The 21,720-nt window shown below is 42.4% G+C and overlaps 1 protein-coding gene across 8 annotated transcripts in view; it reads right to left on the bottom strand.

The window, feature by feature from the left end:
• The window catches only part of DLGAP2 (DLG associated protein 2), a 414,439-nt gene that overhangs the window by 296,555 nt on the left and 96,164 nt on the right, over nucleotides 1-21,720 (bottom strand). For 3 of the 8 annotated variants that reach the window (XM_081906066.1, XM_081906059.1, XM_081906057.1), the window contains exon 1: nucleotides 12,127-12,218. The exons of the other annotated variants lie outside the window; for them this stretch is intronic. The gene's annotated coding sequence lies outside the window, so the exon portion shown is untranslated. Of the gene's footprint in view, nucleotides 1-12,126; nucleotides 12,219-21,720 lie in introns of those variants that run through there. 8 annotated transcript variants of the gene reach the window in all.

The following is a 21,720-nucleotide window of genomic DNA, read 5'->3' as shown; positions in this document are numbered from 1 at the left end:
CAGGTTACAAGATCAAAGCAGGAAAAAGCACAAAACCCAATTTCTAAAAGTAATACAATCATTTCTACAAAACTAAAACAAAACAAAAAACCAATAAAACTGCTTCTTGCAAATTCTAGAAAAACAATAAATCCACATCTCCAAATGTGAAATTAATGTTAATAAATGAAATGCACTTCTCTTTTTGTATGTGTCCCAGGTTAAAATGTGCTACAGGATGCTTGGTTCTGGGGCTGGCTGGTCTGGAGAATTCGGCAAAATATTGACTCAGGAGGATTTAATGTTTTTCTTTCATTTTTTTTTTAAAGAATCTATAAACCTCTTAATATATAATATCTAGGCAGTGGGCAGAAGTCTATACACACAGACATAAGATAAAACAAAAATACAAAGCATAATAAAAATCATTCATTGTTGTTGGTATCAGCTGCAAATTAAAGCCAGCAATTCAGCTGGGGATGGCCTGAGCTTTTAACTGGCATCTAAAGCACAGAATTGGAGATTCCTGTCTAATCATCAAGAGGGCACCATAATGCTGGTTCAACCATACTGAAGGCCCAGATTGGGTGGCACCACCAAACAGGCCTCATCAGCTGAACACAGGGTCCAGCTAGGGATATATAAGGGACAAGGTGGTCTCTACCTGGTCTTGAGTAGTTTATGGCTTTATCAATGAAAAAGTAATACCTTAAAGTCGACTCAGTAGAACATAAGCAGCAAGCACAATTCTCTCAACACCTGTTGCCTACTGCTGCATTTTCCACTAGCTGCAACTTCAGAACTAACCTTAAGGGGAACCCGGCTATCTAACTGGGGTGCTTTCTGAAGCTACCTGCTACTTCCAGGCACATCAAGAGAACTTCTGCTGCACTTACACACCGGAAGAGAAACAGCACATGGAGTGTGGCTCATGCAAACACATATCACAACATTTCGGTGAGACTAGGGTGTCATATAAAACAATCACAAACTTTTAACTTAAATGCACGCACAAACATCTGAGACTGGTGCACTAAATGCAAAATAAATGGCACCTGGTGACCTTCTCCTTTTTAATCATGTTTTTGAGTGGTTTTCCAAAAGTGCATTATCCATCTGGACGCACCACTGGCCAACCACCGGCTTTGTGGAGTACCTGTTGGACAGCTGGGTCCCTCTTGGGGAAGTAATCTCACAACTAGATTGGCCTTTTCTATTATCCTTCCAAGGCCACTGTCCACCACATAGCTAAAACCAGGAAGGGAAAGGGTGAGCAATTGTACTGTCTTAATTGGACCAAATACCTATATCAAATAAAACTGTTACGAGAAATACGACCAGATTGCTTCCACAAAATATAACTAACAGGAAGCTTTCATTGGTGGATAACAAGGAACTAGCAATCTGTATATGTAGCCCCTTAATGACTTCTAGGAGACATGTTGATTCTGGTGTGTTTCTTAGCTGCCCTTCATTGCCAGGGACACTCACAGGGCTGGTCATAGCATGAAGCAGAGTGTGTCATTAACCCAGGCATGGATCTGGTGGTGGTAGTGATGGCAGCACTCAAGCTGTTCTCCTGAACACCCCAACCCCCAGGCATTACCCTGTGTTGGATACCTCTCCATTCCACATGGCTAGCCCTGAACTCACTAAGCTGGCCTGATACCCTCATGATGCCCAACCAACAATGTTGAGTATGATTTAATGGCCAGTCCAGTTACCTTCTGTACTTGGAATCTGAGGAGAGGGGGACATTTTGTCCTTCACCTCAGGTAGCAAAATGTATTGGGCTATTCCTGAACATTCCTGGCTTGAAACTGTCCCCCCTTTCAAAGCCCCTGCTTCCCACCATGTATTCCTCCTTTGGATTTCTGTCTCCTATCATTGCTTAAGGTCTGTTAGCAAGTATTGTAGCAGCTGTCCAGTCCAACCAAGGTTGCCACTGCCTTTGCTCAGCTACAGGGAAAAGCAGCAGCAGTCAAAAAGTAGATGTTTGGTGTCCAAAGCAGGAGGGATTGAGTGCTGGCTCCAGCACTTTTTCAGGGTGACAAACAATCACCATGTCTATCTCCTAAATCGCAACTTTCAGGCTTCAATAGAGTTCTACTTGCCCTTGATAGGCTGTGAGGACCTTTACATTTCTCAGATGATCCTCTCTTCTCCCAGGAGTGCATGATTCATAGAAAACATGGAATAATAGACAGAAATGGGCTAAAGAATCTATGCATACACTTTCCAAAGACAGATATTCTATTTAATAGATGTGCAAAGTACCAAGCTTTATTCATTTGCTGGAGCACAATTCTAACATAGGCATTATTGCTACTTTAAACAATTTGCTTGTTATACTTAATGATAAACAGTATACTGTATCCAATTGCTCCTTCTATTTTTCTGCATAAGATACAAAAACCATCTCAAGGGAGCTTCTGCCAGGTCCACAAGTGCAGTTTCAGCATTTCCAAGCCCTGCAAAGTACCTCAGGCCACACCACTCCTCAGTGATTTACATCATGGAGAAAATGGCATGCCAGAGGCCAAGCTCACCTGTCCTTTCCTGGGACACTTCCCACGCTTGTATTTATGTGTTGCAATGACTAGGGAAGACTACAAGAAGCTACCAACTGAGCATTCCTGAAGAACGTACCTGGTAAAATGCACTGCTAAAATGCTAGCAGCACAGCCAGATTTTGAGCAGCGCACAGAAACGCCATTTACCTTCCCACCGGAGCGGTACTTATTTATCTACTTGCGCTTTGATGTACTTTCGAACTGCTAGGATGGCAGGAACAGGGACTGAGCAATGGGAGCTCACCCCATCGCGGGGATTTGAACCGCCAACCTTCTGATTAGCAAGCCCTAGGCTCTGTGGTTTAACCCACAGCGCTACCCACGTCCCGCTTCGTCAAGTGTCTAGTATACCTCTAAAACTGTACCTCTCATAACAGCTGCTGGAAGCCATTGGAAGAGAGAGTGCTCTTGTGTTCCAATCCTGATTGCTGGTTTCTCACAGGCATCTGGTTAGCCACTGTGAGAACACAATGCTGGATTAGATGGGCCATTAGCCTGATCCAGCAGTTCTTAACTGGTCCACATGATCCTTTTCTCGGATGTGAAGTGGAACAATAGCAGCGCAAAACATTGGAATCTCTAACGGTTCTCAATCGGAAGCAAGATTTGTGGTTCCTGGAAGGCCTTCCACATGAGTGTCACTTGTGAAATATTTCAGCTGAAATGATTAAGGGAGCTATTGTCTAATTAGCCTACCCAATTAGCAACCAACTGATCCCCTCCTTCCTATTTTTAATGGCATTTAGTCATGAAATGTTCACTTCAGCTGCCGTATGGATGTTCTGAACAAATGCGAAGGGATTCAAGAGGAAATGGCAAAATTGACTTTAAAGGATATATACTGCTGTCAGAGGCAGAAAAATAGATGGGGAAAGGTAGAGAAAAATAAATTCTTTAATATTCTCATTCTCATTTTAGATGCCATTTCTGTCATCAGTGTGCAACATAAATCTGACATAAATGTTCTTAATGTCACAGAACCAACAAATAAACCACAAATAAACACGGCCAAAACCCTAACCCTAACATACCCAAAATGCTTGTAGGAATGTTGCTGTACAACCCTATGCTTTGCAAGTAACCAAACATGGCCATTTTTGATGCTTTCCTGCTATATATGCTCCTCTTTGCTCTTGCTAAGGACCCCATGAAAATGAAAATAACATGTCTGCCACAATTTGTTAGATTGATTGGCTCTCAAAAACTTTAAACCAACTTGTGTTCTAAAGCAGAAAGCCTAGCAGCATAAATGGACAAGCATAAATCTCTCATCATACGTAGAAAACTGAGCCAGGTCACTGGTCCATGTACTCTTCAGATGCCTTTCCCAGCCTTGACACCTGAGATCCTTTAGCTGAAACTGCCAGGATTAGAATTTGGGATCTTGTGCATGTCAACACTCTGCTGTGCCAGTGAGATATGACTCTCCTCTTTCTAAAGGTATCTGAGTACACCCCGTTAAAGGCAGGTTCCCAGGGACTGCTGTGTCAATTCCCCTACTCACAGTATGGCTCCTTTGAGAACCACCGATTTTGCTTGAGCTCTCCTCCAGCTGTACAGCAGAATCCACAGAGGCCACCCAGTGGGAAGCAATGCTGTTTCATGCAGCATTAGTGCCTGATCTGGTTTATGCAACCAAATGCACAGATTCGGCGAAGGGGCTATGCAAAAAGACAACTCTTTCTCTGATCAGTTATCCCACAATAGGCCAGAGACCTAGACTTACTGAGCCACAGAAATGCTGAATGTGTGTAATGATCCTAAAAATCTGCATTTCTTGACACTGGAGATCTGCTGAATATTATTCCCTGCACTATCTGCCAGAATGGAAGAATATTATCATTCTAGATATCTGTTTTGCCTCAAAAAATAAAAATCAAAACCTATCATTCTGACTATTCATGCTACAGAATATTTATTCTGGAATGTTACTGACTGCAAGCTATTGAAATGCACTGGAAAAACGAAGAATTAATAAAACATTGCCCTGCAGTACCTGCTTTGTAGGGAGGAGTATTGAACATGACTATGGTTCCTTTAAAAAGCCCAAGAAATATGCATTTCTGGTGACCATTTGCATTAGTTCAAATGCATCTGAAGCTCACTGTGTGTTGTGTCTTCATACGGACAGCACACTAGAGTACAAACCTATGGCCTGTAGTAGTTAATGTCCGGCTTCCACATGAAGTAAACGTAATCTGCTGTTATTTACAGAGGGGAATAGGGTTACCAGTTTTTGATTTTGTCTTTAAAAATAAATAAATGGGTAGCTGGGACTAGGAGGCACTGAACCAGTGCCAGGTCAAGAAGCAGCTAGAAAGAGCTTAGCAAACAGCAGAACACATTGTGCAAAACTCATTTTGTTTGTTCCTGGGACTGGTGAGCATGGGTAGATTTGAGTTTTGTAGAGTGTAGTGAAAGAGGTATCCAGGGAGCTGGGCATAATAGCAATGGCCATATCACTGAATATCAAGTTGGCTCAGCAGAGCTTGGGGGAGGTGGCATCTACAAGGGACGTTGAGAGCATTTGGGCACTCACATGAGCAAGCCCCCTTGCTCAAATGCTTGCAAGCAGGATCGAGGCTTTTCTCAGTTAGGTGAACTTCCATTGCTTCCCTTTGCCTCTCCTTCAAAGCCCAGAAATTTCCTTTTCGGTAACAGAAAGGTGGTGCAGCTCTCAGGCACATAGCATGGCATCTTTGCCCTTGTGATCTCAGCTGTCAATGGGACATTCTGGGGCATGTAGTTTCAGAATCATTTGCCAGCAGGAAAAGATGCTCTGCTGGGGGCCTGGGAATTCATGCCTCCACCATCTCCCCCCTGTCCCTAAGGTAGGTTTCTGGGCCTTGGGGCAGGGGAGTGGCAATAGGTGGAGATAACCACTTGTGTGTGCCTTTGAGCTTTTGTGGCTTTCTAACCAAACACTCACAAAGTTCTTGAGTTTTTGAAGCCTTCTATTGGAACCTTCCCAAAGGCTCAATCCCTTTCAAGGTGAGTGGCAGGATTCCTGGGATGCACCTGATAAAGCACATGTGTGCACCTTGCTTACTCTGTATGTGAATATCATAGACTTCATGTCTCCAGCTTATAAGAACATAAGAAGGGTCTGCTGGATCAGACTAAAGGCCTATTTAGTCCAGCATCCTGTTCTCATAGTGGCCAACCAGAATCCTCTAGACAGCCAACATGCAGGACCTGAATTATTATTATTATTATTATTATTATTACTATTACTATTACTATTACTATTATTATTTTATTTAAAACCCACCCATCTGGCTGGGTTTCCCCAGCAACTCTGCGCGGCTTACAACACATTAAAAAATTGTAAAACATTAGACATTAAAAATTTCCTGGTACAGGGTTGCCTTCAGATGTCTTCTAAAAGTCAGATAGTTGTTTATTTCCTTGACATCTGATGGGAGGGTGTTCCACGGGGCAGGCGCCACTACTGAGAAGGCCCTCTGCCTCATTCCCTGCAACCTCACTTCTTTCAGTTAGGGAACACCAGAAGGCCCTTGGAGCTGGACCTCAGAGTCTGGGCTAAACAATAGGGGTGGGCCGAGGCTGTTTAGGGCTTTAAAGGTCAGTACCAACACTTTGAATTGTGCTTGTAAACATACTGGGAGCCAATGCAGGTCTTGTATGGTCTTGGCAGCCACTGCCAGTCACAAGTCTAGCTCCCACATTCTGGATTAGTTGTAATTTGCATGTCACCTTCAAAGGTAGCCCCACATAGAGCGCATTGCATTAGTCCAAGTGGGAGATAACTAGAGCATGTACTACTCTGATGAGACTGTCTACGGGCAGGTAGGGTCTCAGCCTGAGTACCAGGTGGAGTTGGTAGGCAGCTGCCCTGGACACAGAACTGACCTGTGCTTCCATGGACAGATCAACAGCACACTCCCCATTTGTGAATCCCAGCAACTGATAGTAAGAGACACCTTGCCTCTGACAGTGGAGGCTCGTAGTGGCTTGTGGTCACTAATAACCTTATCCTCCATGAGTCTGCCTTTTCATTTTTAAAGACATCCAAGTTGGCAGCCATCAATGCCTCTCGTGGCAGCGAATTTCAGAGTTTTAACTATGCACTGTGTGAACAAGTATCTCCTTTTGTCTGTCCTAAATCTTCCAGCTTCCAGCTCCTCTGGGTGGCCCTGGGTTCTAGTATTTTGAGAGAGAGAGAGGCGGGGGGGGGGGAGAGAGAAAACTCTCTGGCACCCTTCGCAATACCAAGCATAATCTTACACAGCTCTTATCAGGTTTCCTCTTACTCAGTTTTCTTCCAAACCAAAAAGGCCTGAATGTTGTAATTTCACCTCGTAGGGGATTTATTTCAAGCCCTTGATCATCTTGGGCAGGGAGGGGGTTGAGGCGACTAGAACTAAACACAGTATTGCAATCATGCCTACAACATAGATTTGCATAACAGCATTATGTTATTGGCAGTTTTATTTTTAGTCCCTTTGCCTATAATTCCTATCAAGGAATTCACTTAAAAACAACAACTACCGCAGTGTGTTGACATCCTCACTGAATTATCCACCATGATCCTAAGGTCTTGCTCCTAGTCAGTCACTGCCAGTTCAGAACCTATTAATGTTGCTGTGAAACTGGGATTTATTTATTTTTTGCTCCAATGCTCATCACTTTGCACTTGCTCACACTGCAACTGCATTTGCCATTTTACAGCTTTTACCCAAGTTTGGAGGAACCATTTTGGAGCTTTGGGTAATTCCTTTTTTTTTTTTTTTTTGCTTTATTCACCCTGAACAATTGGGTATCATTAGCAAATTTAGAGACCTCATTACTCACCCCTAGCTCTGTATCACTTATGAGCAAGTTTAAAAAACACAGCTTCCAATACCAATCCTTGGAGGAACTCCACTTCAGACCCCTCTCCCTCCCCTGAAATAATTGCTTAACAAAAGCCAACTAGGAATAATTTGAATGTTTTAGTATTTTGATGGCCATTCCCAGAATGCTCTGTAACTATCATGCAATTAGAAGATTTTTAAAATAATAATAAAAAACATTGAACATTAGCTTACCCCCCAATAAATCTAATGTTATATAGGCAGCACAATCATACTGAGGTCAAGGAAGAGAGAGCTGCCACTTTGTAAGCCCTGCTCTCACCTGGTGGCTTTTTACATTTCTTCCCCATTTTCCCGTACCACTTTAAAAACCAAAACGCTCCAGAATGCTCCTTTTTGTTCTTACTGCCCACACAGCAACCACTTTGCAACTTTCCACTGCCCACCCTTTGGGACCTTGCAGTTAGGGATGCTGGAATACAGTGGCCTTTCCAATCTGTAGATAGAGGCAGAGATCAGCTGCAGTGATTCTCCCATATTTATTTATTTTATTAGAGTTTTTCTTTTAACCTACCCTTCAACATACCCACATGTAAGAAGGCAACTGTTTGCCACATCAGCGCTGTTTCTGTTCCACTGCAGTTTGGTTTCCACCAAATACTACACTATCTGTTTTGCTCTTTGATATTTAATGCAAGTCACATAACCTGGATATGTATTCATGCAACTTTCATAACTTACATTCATGTTTCCTGCATGTTTAGCGGAAATAGTAACGTCTAGGACAGAATCTAAAGTATATGTAACTGAGAAGGAGGAGGAGAGTTTGGACTTGATATCCCGCCTTTCACTCCCCTTAAGGAGTCTCAAAGCGGCTGACATTCTCCTTTCCCTTCCTCCCCCACAACAAACACTCTGTGAGGTGAGTGAGGCTGAGAGACTTCAGAGAGCAGTCTCACTAGCCCAAGGTCACCCAGCAGCTGCATGGGGAGGAGTGAGGAAGCGAACCCGGTTCTCCAGATTATGAGTCCACTGCTCTTAACCACTACACCACGCTGGCTCTCAGGGGTAGCCTGATGCATTTTGGCACCTGAGATGTTATGCTCTGATGCTACCTGCCCCCCACAATGGGGGCTCAAACTCTGTAAGGGGTGTCTTTGCATCGGCTCTTTTCTTCAGGAGAAACCTGTACAAAGCCCTGCCACACTGCCAGTGGGGTGGGGAAAATCCTTTCTGGATCCTTTCCCTTCAGGAGGAACCAGTGCAAAGCCCTACCACACCACTGGGCAGAAACCTCAAGCTGCACCTCTTTAATATTTCACACTGGCGAAGTAAATACAGTTCGCTGAAGTCTGCATTTCCATGCATGCTTACTTGATAATGAATCCTAATAAACTCAAGGCGACTTCACCGGGGCATCAGTGGGACCTCTGGATGAGCACGCAAAAGCTTGAGCTGCATGATGCATAGCTACACTCCTCATACGAGGATCCAATTCTTCCTACAACTCAGTTTCTGTGCACCAACTTGTACATTCTCAAGCACAAAATGTAAATTATGAAACAGATTTGCACTGTGCATGGGTATCTCATGCCATTTTATTATCTCTCTTTCACCAACCATATCCAAGAGAATGCATGGGTTTAATTTTATTAAACGGCGAAGATACAATTACCTATATGCCTTCAAAATTAACCACTGAGAAATAATATTTCCAAAAAAAATCTATCATACTTCCTTTTAAAAACACAATGTATCTGTCTGAACCTCTATTTCCTGCAATAAATTTCCCAGTGTTATATTAACTTCTGTGTCACTTGCATTATTTGAATAGGCTATATTATTTCCACTCTGCATGAAGCACAAAATGTTATTTGAGGTGCATAGGAAGCTGCCTTATATATCATGTGAGTCTATTCGCCTTAGTACTGTCTACACTGACTTGCAGTGACTCTCCAGGGCTGCAGACTTTCCTAGCCCTACCTAGAGAGGCCATGAATTGAGAATGATGCTCTGCTACTGAGCTATGGCCCTTTCCCTTTTTAAAGTGCATATTAAATACCAGCATCTGTTTCGCCACTGTTGAACAGAAGGCAAAGTACTCCGTTTCCAGCACCATGCTACTAACATGGTTGCTGCCATTAGTAGGTTGCATAGATGGGAAGAATAGAACAACAGCCTTAAAATATGCAGACACAAGCACACCTAAGCTCACTGAAGTCAATGGTCTTAAGGACACCTAACCTATATGAGAGCAGGCTACAAAAGAACATGGTTTTGAAATCTTAACTCTCCCAGTGGCTTCTTCATTCTCAAGATACCAAGAGTAATTATTCTGGCCAGAACCAATTATTATCCCAATTTGTCTCCAGCTTAATCAAACTGGAGTCAAACCTAATTTCACAAGTCCCAATTCATAAACTAATTTTTAAATCTGAAATTTTCACTGAAAATTGTATTTGGTGAAATTGTGAAACATTTAATATGAAAAAGTATTAAACCTTCAAATGTATTTTCCTTTAAGTTACTTCCTCTTCTAAAACAGCCTGAAAATTTATTGATATGTTACCAGTTTTTATTTGTAGATCATTCCAATTAAATAAGCCTATATTGGCACATGAATGAAATAATCAGTGTTTTATAATGGTTTCAAAAAGTGAAATAAAAATGTCTATAGAGTTAGCATTCTTGTATTCTGATGTCTCCTATATTAAGTTTGTACTCCCTGCAATGTTAAATCAACAGCCTTCCTAAAGTGTTTGACTTTAATTGGAATAGACCATTTAATTGTTGGCAGTTGTCTGACAGGGGGAATGTCTGAAATTTTTCTCTGAAATCTAAATTATGCAAATCAGGTTATAGTTAAAATTCAATCAGCCAGAGTACATAAAAAGCTGCATGTCACAATTAGTGCGGAGTAACATGTAAGGAACGAAATGGCTGGCTGAAATTGTACCCTTTGTACCGATGAATTATCTCTAGAAATAAGCTTCAATACACAGGAACAAACTTCCCAGTTTCTTTTATGTTCAGAAATAACTTGTCCAAGTATATTAGGGAGACTTGCTGCATGTATGTTCCTTAAATAAATATTTCAAACCATTTTTGCTTGGAAAGTAAAAGATGCAATGCCCAACAGGACATGCCAGCTTAATGTACTGATGAGCAAAAGTAATTTCCTTCGCCTTCCAGTATTTCAAGAAAGAATACACTGCAAAATGAGGTGCTCGCAGGTGTTAACTGCGCACATATGTAGATGCGCTGCAAACTACTTACAGTCAGCTATTCACAGATTAACCATTTTGCCTGTATTCTTCTGCATGCTAGATGATCTTATCTGATCACTTGTTGCTGAACAAAGAACATACCGGGTGCATCACATGAAGATAAAATAGGATGTTTTTGTGGATTAAAGGTATGGTTACAAAATGCCGGTCCTAGACCTCCCTTAAAACTTAGCATAAACTTGTATATTGAAAGGCATGTTAACAACAAAGTGCAAGGGGGCAGCCATTCAGTGATTGTGCCATCCTGGAGAAATGAGAGAGGTAAAAAAAATAAAAATGAATTGGATGGTTTTACAACTATAATAGTAGTTCACCGAGAGTCTACAAGAACTGTTTGACAAACCTTTATTTATTTGTGTGTCATTGCCTAGACTCACTTACCCTTGAAAATCACATTGCACGGAAAATGCAGGCATCTAAACTGGCCCCACATACAATGTGCATTTCAAGCCTTCCAGGCACCAACAGAGAGTTGTTGCAAAGTTGCCCATTCCAGTAAAGACGATCATAGGTGAACCTTAGTAAAGAGGACCTAGTAACCTACTGTTACAACAGACCCCTTCATTCTACTCCTTCTCAAGCAATTCTTACCCAGCATGAAATCCCCTCTCTCTATAATTCATAAAGTACCAACCTCATCATTATTGGAAATGCTTTTCAAGTCTTCTCTAATGATAGGGCTAGTATATTAAAGAATATATATTTTAAGCAGTGGTATCATATTCGTACAACAGCAACCCACAGCCTTTATCCCCCCCCCAACACACCTCGATTTATCACATTTAATGCAGTTGATAAGAGGTACTACTGAATCATCTTCTGCACCCTGCATTACAAAGAACTGGCTTTTTTATGGTGGGGCTTTTAATATTACTGCCTTCACTTCAAACGGAGGCTAATGCTGCTGAAGGTCCATAGTTTTGCTGGAAGAATATGGAAAACAGAAAGGCATATGGCACATGCTTATTGCAAAGAGAAATACAAAACCTAACATGAGCCCTGTCTTAGAAATTACATATTGCAAAGGTTAAACTGGAGGCTGAACTTATCCTCCCCTTCCCATGGCATCACCTGTTAAGTTCAACACTTTCCCTTAATATATGTTCTTTTCCAATCTGTTCCTGCAGCTAAAACATACCGTGCAATGCAGCAAGGTTGAAATAAAGGGGGAAAGGGGGAAAAAAGAAAGCCTGATCATTTTACTTGAAGACAGTACAGCTTCATTGCTTGCATGGAAGAGGCAGGTGGTAGAGGGGGGGCATGGTGCAAAGTACTGGGGGAGGGGGAGAATGAGAAAGAGAAAGAGAGCGAGCCTCTGCTGAAAATTAATGAGCTGGCAGACTAATTAAGACAGTATTCCTCACCCCTAACACACAAACACACATCATACTTATGTGCATCACAGCATCGTATAGAATGAAAGTGTACACAGAAAGCAAAAGAGTGAGAATTGAGTCATCTCTGACTTACCGTATCCGAGGGTCTTGCTGTACTGCAGGCAGCATCCAGGCAGAGAGCGTGAAGCCTCACACAGATCAGGAAAAATATGCAATCGGTGAATGATTCAAATGCATTGTTTTTAAAAAAGGAAGGCCAGAGACTGAACTATGTATCCAAGGAAGGACCTCGTTAGTCACAGCTTTGACTAGCCTGCTACACAGCTCTGCAAAACAACTATACTGCAGCATTGTGGCAAGCATAGGATTGCAATGCATGTCCCATATATTCAAGCATAACAGAAAACATGGTCTGGAGCTTATTCCATGTGGATAAGGGGCTTTATTGCTCAAGCAGGAAAAGAAGGGCTATTTCTCCCCACCTAATCAAATCACAGGAGGTGGGGGGAATAGAAGATCTGTCTTGATTATTGTACAGCATTATTCTCCAGGATATCAATTACATAAAGCAGGTGCCTCTGCCTCCTGTTTCCCAGATAAATGCCTGTAATCTCATTTCACAAATGATCCCTATGTAGAGAGGAGCCACCTATTGTGATGATATCATTTGCTCTAGTCTCCATAAATGGGCAACTTCCTACTAAACGTCACGGCCACTGACGAAACAAAATCTTTAGAATATCTGAGTGGGCAGAGGTGGTGGATGGGGTCCATCCACTTACAGCTGCAGCTTCTTCTAGTTACTGTGATACCACTACGGATCCTACATCGTTATCAGAAGAGCAGTGCAAGGAGAACGAGCACTGAAAAACTGCCTGAGACAGCTCCCACTGAAAAGAACAGGACAGAAACAAAAGTTGTCCTGCCTAGAGATTGGTAAGAAGGCACCCAAGAGAAACCTGCCCTTTCTGCAGTCACTGGGCATTTCAGGAAGCACTGGGGGCAACATGCAGGCTGAATGAAAGCCACACAGGAAATGTTATGGACAGTGGCTGTGTTCTTATCAGCAAATGAGCAGCACTCTGTTTCTTGTGCCTTGCCACTCCAACATGTTGACACACAATGCAGCCACCTGCAGAAATATTATGCGGCCGTTGTGTTGCCATTTATTAGTTTTTTTTAAAAAAAATACTCAAAGGTATCAAAGCCATTCACTCCAATCCTCAATCCCACATCACTGCCATTTGGGAGTGATCATTCTGTGATATTATGGCAGCGGACAAAGCTGTATTGTAACTACTGAATAAATGTGGTGTTGTGGTTGTTTTTAAAAAGGGGGGTATCAAAGTCATTTACATTGCAATTACCAATGGCTTTAAATTCTTATTTCAGCTAGGTCAATATTTCACAGTGCAGTCCTAATAATAATAATAATAATAAATTTTATTTATATCCCGCCCTCCCCAGCCAAAGCTGGGCTCAGGTATATAGTGGGCCACACTAACAGCATAGAGTAATTGTGAGAATTTGCTGGCCTGGACATTCCAGAATGTTGTGAGGCTGGCTGAAAAATACAGGTGAAAGTCCCATATTGGCTGGGTGATTTTATCACATCTCCAGTGCCAAAAGAAATGCAATTTCCAAAGTATTCTGCTTGTACAAACTAGCTGCTCTTAGTTGTGACAGGTACCATGCTGCATGAATGCCACCTTTCCATTCTGGCCTTGAAAAATGTGCTTGGAACCGTAAGCACTTCAAATATTTAAAGTGAATCTAGTCCACTACAAAAGAACTGGGTTCAAATTCATGCCACACTGGGTGTTCAGTGCCTGCTTTAGAAACAGAAGTAGGGTTGGGGAGGGCAAAACACCCTCTTCCCAACCCCTCTACTGTTGAGAATATTTGTCTCCTTTTGTGCCTGTTCTCTGCCATTATCCCCCTCAATTGCTGCTGCTTCGGTACCCAAAGCACTTCTGAGTTTTCAATAAACTTTGCTTCAGCCTTTCTGTTAAATTCAAAAGGCTAGAAAGCTATGTTTATGACTTGAAGTCCAGGTAGCTTCAGTGGCTAGGACTGCCAGGTTTCACTGCTAAGCCAGCCATGGCCATTCCTGGACTGAGATAGCTTGGCTACAGTTATCCACGCTCTGGTCTCTTCCATGTTGGATTACTGTAATGCATTTTACATGGAGCTGTCCTTCAAAATGGTCAGGAAGTTGCAGCTTCTGCAATATACAGTGCCCATGCTACTAGCAGGTGCCTTAGGGAACTCGCATAAAACACCAATTCTGGAACAACTGCATTGATGAGCTTCTGTTTGCTACAACTTTAGGAGCTGTCACAGAGAATGCCCTCTCCTGGGCCTTCACCTAGTCAAACATCTAAGGCATACCAAGATGGACCTCTCTGACAACCATCACACCCAAAAGGATCTGCAGGCCACTTGAGGAAGCTGATGGAAGGCACTTTGCGCCACAACAAAGGACCCAGGTGTCCTCCCAAGCTATGTACACAGTCTTTTGGAGGGAGAGTAACTCCATCAAGAGTAGGCAACATGCCATCTATCCAAGTCTCAAGAACCATTCACAAGCAGGGCCTCAGTCCGAATAACCCCACTCAGCAGTTTCAGCTAAATGTTAAACAGTGTAAGGGGTAATATTGTACCCAGAGGAACCTCACATAAGGAGCCCCTGCACTACTCAGAAAAGCTCTGCTGGACAGAACAATGAGGATGCAATGGAGGCAGCAAAGTAAGCCTTCTTTGCTGCCTCCACTGCCACTAGGCAGGCTCCATGATGAGTCCTCACCAGTGTTTTATTGCATTTGTTTGGAGTTTTCCTCCACCTATGCTTGAGTTGCTTCCTAGTTTGTTTCCTTGCCCTAAGCTCTGGAGTTTATCAGGGAGCCAAGTGGGCTCCATGAAATGAAAAAGGGTGTTCAGGGGCAATCGTGTCAAAGGCCTGAGCCATTTGGCTGCTCCAGAAGTTGGCCAGGACTCTGACAGGAGTGCCAGTTATATCAGCTGGAAAATCCCACAGAACCTCCATCAGCCTTTAAGGAAAGGCCATCCTGAGTTCTTTTTGATGAGGGGTGGTATATAAACAACAACAACAGCAACAACAGGAGAAGGAGAAGGAGGTCCCCCACCTCTGCAGATGGGAAAAGGTTCTGAAAGGCTAAATCTCAACAGGAAGTGATCTGACCAGGACAGGGAACTGATATCAGATCACCCTCTTCCTGCCCTGTTGAGAAAACAAAGTCCAGAGTGTAGCCTGACACATGTGTTAGTTACATGTTGGGACAGCTCCACGGTCATCATGACAGCCATAAAGCCCTGGGCCACCCCAGAGCCAGTTGCTTTGGCATGGATCTTGAGGTCTGGGAGTCCTCAACACTGCCTTTAAGAGCAGCTCTGTCAGCTCAGGTAGGGAGATGGTGGGTGGTAAATCAGCAGAATCCCTAATCTGTCCCAATTGTCCAATGCCAGGAAAACATAATAATAATAATAATAATAATAATAATAATAATAATAATAATAATAATAATAATAATAATAATTTTATTTATACCCCGCCCTTCCCAGCCAATACTGGGCTCAGGGCAGCTAACACCAAATATAAAACAAGTTGATTGAAATACAGTGGTACCTCTGGTTACATACGCTTCAGGTTACAGACTCCACTAACCCAGAAATAGTGCTTCAGGTTAAGAACTTTGCTTCAGGATGAGAACAGAAATCGGGCTTTGGCAGTGCGACGGCAGCAGGAGACCCCATTAGCTAAAGCGGTGCTTCAGATTAAGAACAGTTTCAGGTTAAGTACGGGCCTCCGGAATGGATTAAGTACTTAACCCGAGGTACCACTGTACAACTTAAAAACAAGATTAAAATACAACATTAAAATGCAGCCTCATTTCAGCAGAAACTCAAAAACTTTTTGGGGGATGAAAACATCAAGTCTTCACCAAGGCTAAACTATCCAGACTGGTCCTACATGGGCCAGAAAAAAAAAAGCCAGGGAAGTCCCCATGTAGGAGTTCCCCCCACCTGGAAAGAGAGCCTGGAGAGAGTGATGGAATCTCTATAGACCACAGGAACTCCGCCTCCCTAACCCTCAAGCCTGCTCTGATGCTGCACCGAGTACCCAGATGGGCACAACTGGGTAAGACCAACTCCACCCTGCTCACCCACCCAAGTCTCAGTGATACAGACCAGATCGGCCTCCTCATCCAAAATCATGGATCATGGATGAGAGGGGTCTTACTCAGAGGCAACCTGGCATTCAGCAACAGCAGCCGCAGACTCGAGGGCTGGCTGATAGATGTGTTAATGGCCTGATCTAGAAGGCTCTTATGTTCTCATTTTCATCCTGGATAGCTCAGTTGGTTAGAGCATGGTGCTGATAACGTCATGGTTGCAAGTTTGATCCCTGTAAAAGACAACTGCATACTCCTGCATTCTAGAGGGGTGGATTGGATGTTCCTCAGGGCCCCTCCCAACTCTATAATTCTATAATACTATGATCTTTACTCATAATTTTTTTGAACTGATTACTTTTAATAATAATAATAATAATAATAATAATAATAATAATAATAATAATAATTTATATTCTGCCCATTTTGCTGGGTTTGCCCAGCCACACCTGGCAACTTACAACATACATAAAAACACAACAAAGCATCAAACATTAAAAAACAAAATATCCTATATGAGCAACAAACAAACCAATGAATCAATAGAAACCAACAACAATAATATCAATAATAAACAGTTTACAGTTATACTCAAATTAAAATAACTGGCAACCCCAACTAAACATTTAACCAGCATCAAGCCTACATAAGCAAAGCAGAGGAACCAAAATCAGAACCGCTTAAAACATTATAAAACCTTTTAGCCAGTTGCCCCAACCCAAGAGTTGTTCCAGCAATGTCCCTCCAGCCTCCCAGGAAGGGACACAAAGTGGCTTCAAATCAGTGTGAAGTACAAATATGCATTCATGGGAATACAAGGGGAAAATACAAAAATGAAATTAAAACAACAGTGACAATGTAATTTTTTAAAAATGTATTGTGTATTTTGGGTCCATGGACTGCAATAAAGTTTGTGTGTGTGTGTGTGTGTGTGTGTGTGTGTGTGTGTGTGTGTAAATTTAAAAAAATACAGTGTCATGCATTCCAAATCCTAGCATGATAGGATGGTGGATTTTTACTGTGGCCCTTATTGCTAATATAAAAAAATTAAGTGAGTGCTAAGTCAAAGCCAATTTATTTGATTTTTTTTTTAATACCATGAAGAAATATCATTTTGAGTCACTATTTCCATGAAGGCTAAATATCACACCTGTAGTCCAATAGCACACATCTCTCTAGTGTTTGGGCAATGTCAATCTGGCTGCAATGAACAAGCAGTAAATTAATTGCATGGACAGGCGGAGTCCCCAGATCCCGCGCAGTCCCCCCCCCGTCATGTGAAATAACGACTCATGACAACGTGCTATGGGATTAAATTGGCCACAACTTTATTAAATTTCAAATGTAGGTAGACCTTGGCTCAGGCATTGGGCGTTCTCCCTCCCCAGTCTCCAGCCGGGGAGCTAGGGAGCATCAGGGTTATCCAGTGTGTGTGTGATGGGCCGGCTCTGGAGAACATATGTTCAAGCAGAGATAGCCGCCCCCGTTATGCCGCCGCAGGGGAGAGCAATGATGACCTTTCGGTGTACGGTCAAAGCCTCCCTTCAGAAACCCCTTTAACGGGGAACCCTGGTATCGCCGCCGCAAAGAGGAAGATGGACTAAAGGATTCCGCCCAAGGCCTGATACCGCCAAAGTTGTGACGTTTTGCTACGGGAAAGGTGAAACCTGCCAATGCAGGGAAATTCCTTTCCGGCCCATTAACAGTGACCTTAAAGTAGCAGCGCCCGCATACCTGTGAAGAAAAGTTAACCTGCAAATAAGACATTAACTGAGGGTGGGTAGGGTGGGAGAAGCTCTGGAGCCAAGTGAGGATTCTCCCTCTATTGTGTGGGCAGGTAATCCCTCCCCTACCTGGCCTGGTCTCCTTGGCAACACTTCCCCCAGGTGGGATTGGACAACTGACTGAGGTAGGCAAAGACCTCCAGGTATCCCACCTGAGGGAAGGCAAAGCCAAGCCTATGCTGTTGGAGCTGCTCCAGATCTAGGGCTGCGCGCGTCCACGCAAAGGGCACCCCCCGTTTTAAGCGGGGAGCGGTCATTGTTTAGCTTTTATTTTTTATTTCAATATCCAAGTGCTTTTAGCTCTCTTGGACAAATGCTTCTTTAAATGGAAAACAAGATGATCATCCCAAGCAAAGCCACTAAAAGAACAAACTTTACATAACAAAGCTAACAAAAATATAAGTGCACATGAATATATGAGCATGTTCACAAAATCTTCAGTTCCTTCATCTGCATGGGGTCATCTAGCAAAAGGTTTAGGGAGTGGCTGGATTCATAAATCCAGGTTCTCTTTGCCTATAAAATATTGTCTTCCCTATGAAACATTTGCTCATCATTCCTACCTTGGGTTCTAATTCATTACTACATGTCTGAGGAAGGGTTTAAACGGTGGGAGGTTCAGTCTTGTTTTCTGCCATATATATAGATGCTTTCCATGTGGTCCAAAGCTATTTGCTTTGACTGGCTGGTGGAATCAGTGGCTCCATCAGCTCTAATTCAGCCCTTCCTCAAACTCATCTTGATAGAGACTCAAGCTATTGGAAGCTTTGTTTTAAAAATGTTAATGTGGGGAAGAGTTCCAAATGGGTGGTCACAGTTGCGTTCTGGACAGCATGACCCAGTACTCTGCAGATATACTACCTGCACCTAGGTTCAAAAGTACCCTGTTTTCACTTCCTCCAACCTATGCCTGGGTGCTTCCCACATCTCCATCCAGCTCTTCCCAATAGTTCAAAACAAACTGATTTGTGTTCCAGAGCTTGGTTAACATATTAATGAGAGGCTGGGAGATGATGTGGAAAGTGCACAAAGTGCCTTCATTCACCCAATAGCCCTCTCCCCCGGCTGTCTTTGCTTTATTTAAGTCTATGGAAATAAAGGGGGAGGATCTTTATTAATGTGAGTCCGCTGCATGGTGCCCATTAACTAGTGCTAAATTGGATCACGCTACGAATATTTTTGATAATGCCACCAGCTGGTATCAAAATGGGTACGGTACTGGGTTTGCATGTGGACATTAGAAATGCAACAATATAGGGACACTGTACCATATTATCTATGAGCCAATGTTGAGACATTTGCTATAGCTGATTGAGAGGTGTGATCATAGGACTGTAAGAGCCTGGCAGGCATTCACAGGAATGTTTAATCTCCCCATCAATGTGGCAGTCACACCTGACTCTTCCTTCCCTTCCCTTTATCACTTGCAGACATGGTGCTAAGTGTCTAGTCATGGTTGGGAACTGGAATGTGTGGATAAAACCCAGCTGGGGTCAAAAGTTATGATGGGTGGCCTTATAACTTGGAGAACGACATTTCCATCAATGATACAGAATTAGCTTGCCCTAATTATTCTGTTCTCTAGTCTTGGGGAGCTCCTGGGCTCCAGGCTAGTAAGAGTGTCAAGAAGAACATTTTATTTTATTTTGAGCCCATGGAATGATGAGAGTAAATAATACGTCTATGAATGTACATTATGGTTAATGTTTTGAAGTGCAATCCTATGCAAGTTTACCAAGCTCTGTTGAGTTCAATTAGAGTACCGTATTTTTCGCTCTATAAGACGCAGCAGACCACAAGACACACCTAGTTTTTGGAGGAGGAAGACAAGAAAAAAAATATTCTGAATTTTAGAAGCCAGAACAGCAAGAGGGATCGCTGCGCGGTGAAAGAAGCAATCCCTAATGCTGTTCTGGCTTCTGGGATAGCTGTGCAGCCTGCATTCACTCCATAACACACACACACATTTCCCCTTACTTTTTAGGAGGGAAAAAGTGAGTCTTATAGAGCAAAAAATATGGTATTTGGGATTGCTGACATGCATCTCAACTTAAATGTTCTTTGTTTGGAAGCAGTATTACCGAGCCCAAGTGTCTTTGTTTATGTGGCAGCTGGGTTAATCTAATCTAGTTCTAGCTGGATATAAGGTGCAACTATAAATCATGAAACTAGATCTCCAAGTGTATCTTCCAGGCAAACATCTAAGTACACTAATCAGTATGTACTTTAGGTATATACTGAATGAATGGGGGGGGGGATGGCCACAGAAAAATGGGTTTATGAAAGAATAATATATGCAGTGCTGCATATACAATGTCCCCAGATGCCACATCCTGTCAACCCTGGTTTTAACAGGAGGTCGGACAAAAAGATGTTCAAGGTCCATGATTCTATGATCCACTGACTTCTGTCAGGGTTTTTCTTGTCGGAACAGGACCAGAAACTGGTGCTTTGTTAAAAGTCAGACAGATTGATACTTTTGGCCATTTCCATGCTGAGTTTTGTGCAGTTACTACTAATAACATCCCTCTGGCAGACATGTCTGAGAGCTTTCTAACTGTGCAAAGAAATATAACTGGAGGGAGTCAGGTTCTGTTGAGGTCCCTTGTCAACTTTAGTGGATGCAGAAGCTCTGAATAATAATAAATGATGATGATGATGATGATGATGATGAAAGATCTGATGTTCTTGAGGATGAATTCTGTACTATATCCTACACAAAATAAACAGGTTTCAATGACTATTTTTATATATGCAGGCTCCACTATTTCTGTTGCTGTTCTGTATTGCTCCATTGACTCTTAAATGCCCATGTCAGGGCCTTTGCGTATAGAGTTTACCATTATGCACAAGAGCTGCCTGAAACCTACATTCTGCTTTTTATACATTCTCCCCGTCGCTGCCAAATCCCACCACCACCAATTCCAGCAAACCGCAAAAACTAGTGTTTTATTCAGAACATAAATACACTTGCTGAGTTGTGAAGTCAACAGAACACAGAACAGCTTGAAACAAAAAAAGAAAGCTACTATTCTCAAATAAGCAGCAATACTGAACACAAAAGGATGGGGGGGGATGGGAATGCTCATTTCAATTTCATGCTCCGTAAGTACCAGTGGGCAAAAATAAAGGAAGAATTAGTGTTCATAGAAAAGAAAGGGACTGCACTTGATGGTGAAACTTTTTTTCAACTTTTGCATGACTACTAAAATAAGAATGTGCAAAAAATCCTCTGCAAGGAAAGAATCTTCTGCAGCGGAGCGATTAGCATTTTAAAACTTTTTTACTTACTTCACAGAAAATAATGGCAATTATTTGGACTTCAGTCCTAGCTCTGACAGTGCAATTCCATGCATGTTTGCTCAGAAGTAAGCCTCACTGTGTTTAAAGGGGCTTACTGCTGTGTCACTCATGCCAGGATTGTAGCCCAAATCTTCCAGTTAGTGTCATTCTTAAAAATCATTCAATCACCTGAAAATTCCTTTCATTCTCAAGAAACTACCTAACACCTAAGGCTCAACACTGCCTATAGGAATGAAAGAATAACTTTATATTGAATTATTGAATTTATGTCCCATACTTCCTGCACAAGGGGCCCAGGACAGCAAACACACCCACAATTTTTAATTTTTTTAAAAAAAGAAAGAATTCTAAAATAGTTAAAGCATTCTACAGTTAAAAGCATCTCATCTAGTAATTTCATGGATGCCAGAAACAGTATCCTTCAGCCACCAGGAATCTTTTCAAACG

This window comes from Podarcis melisellensis (assembly GCF_964234715.1).
Source record: "Podarcis melisellensis genome assembly, chromosome: 3".
NCBI classification, from domain to species: domain Eukaryota; kingdom Metazoa; phylum Chordata; class Lepidosauria; order Squamata; family Lacertidae; genus Podarcis; species Podarcis melisellensis.
This window is presented reverse-complemented; position numbering and strand designations above follow the sequence as displayed.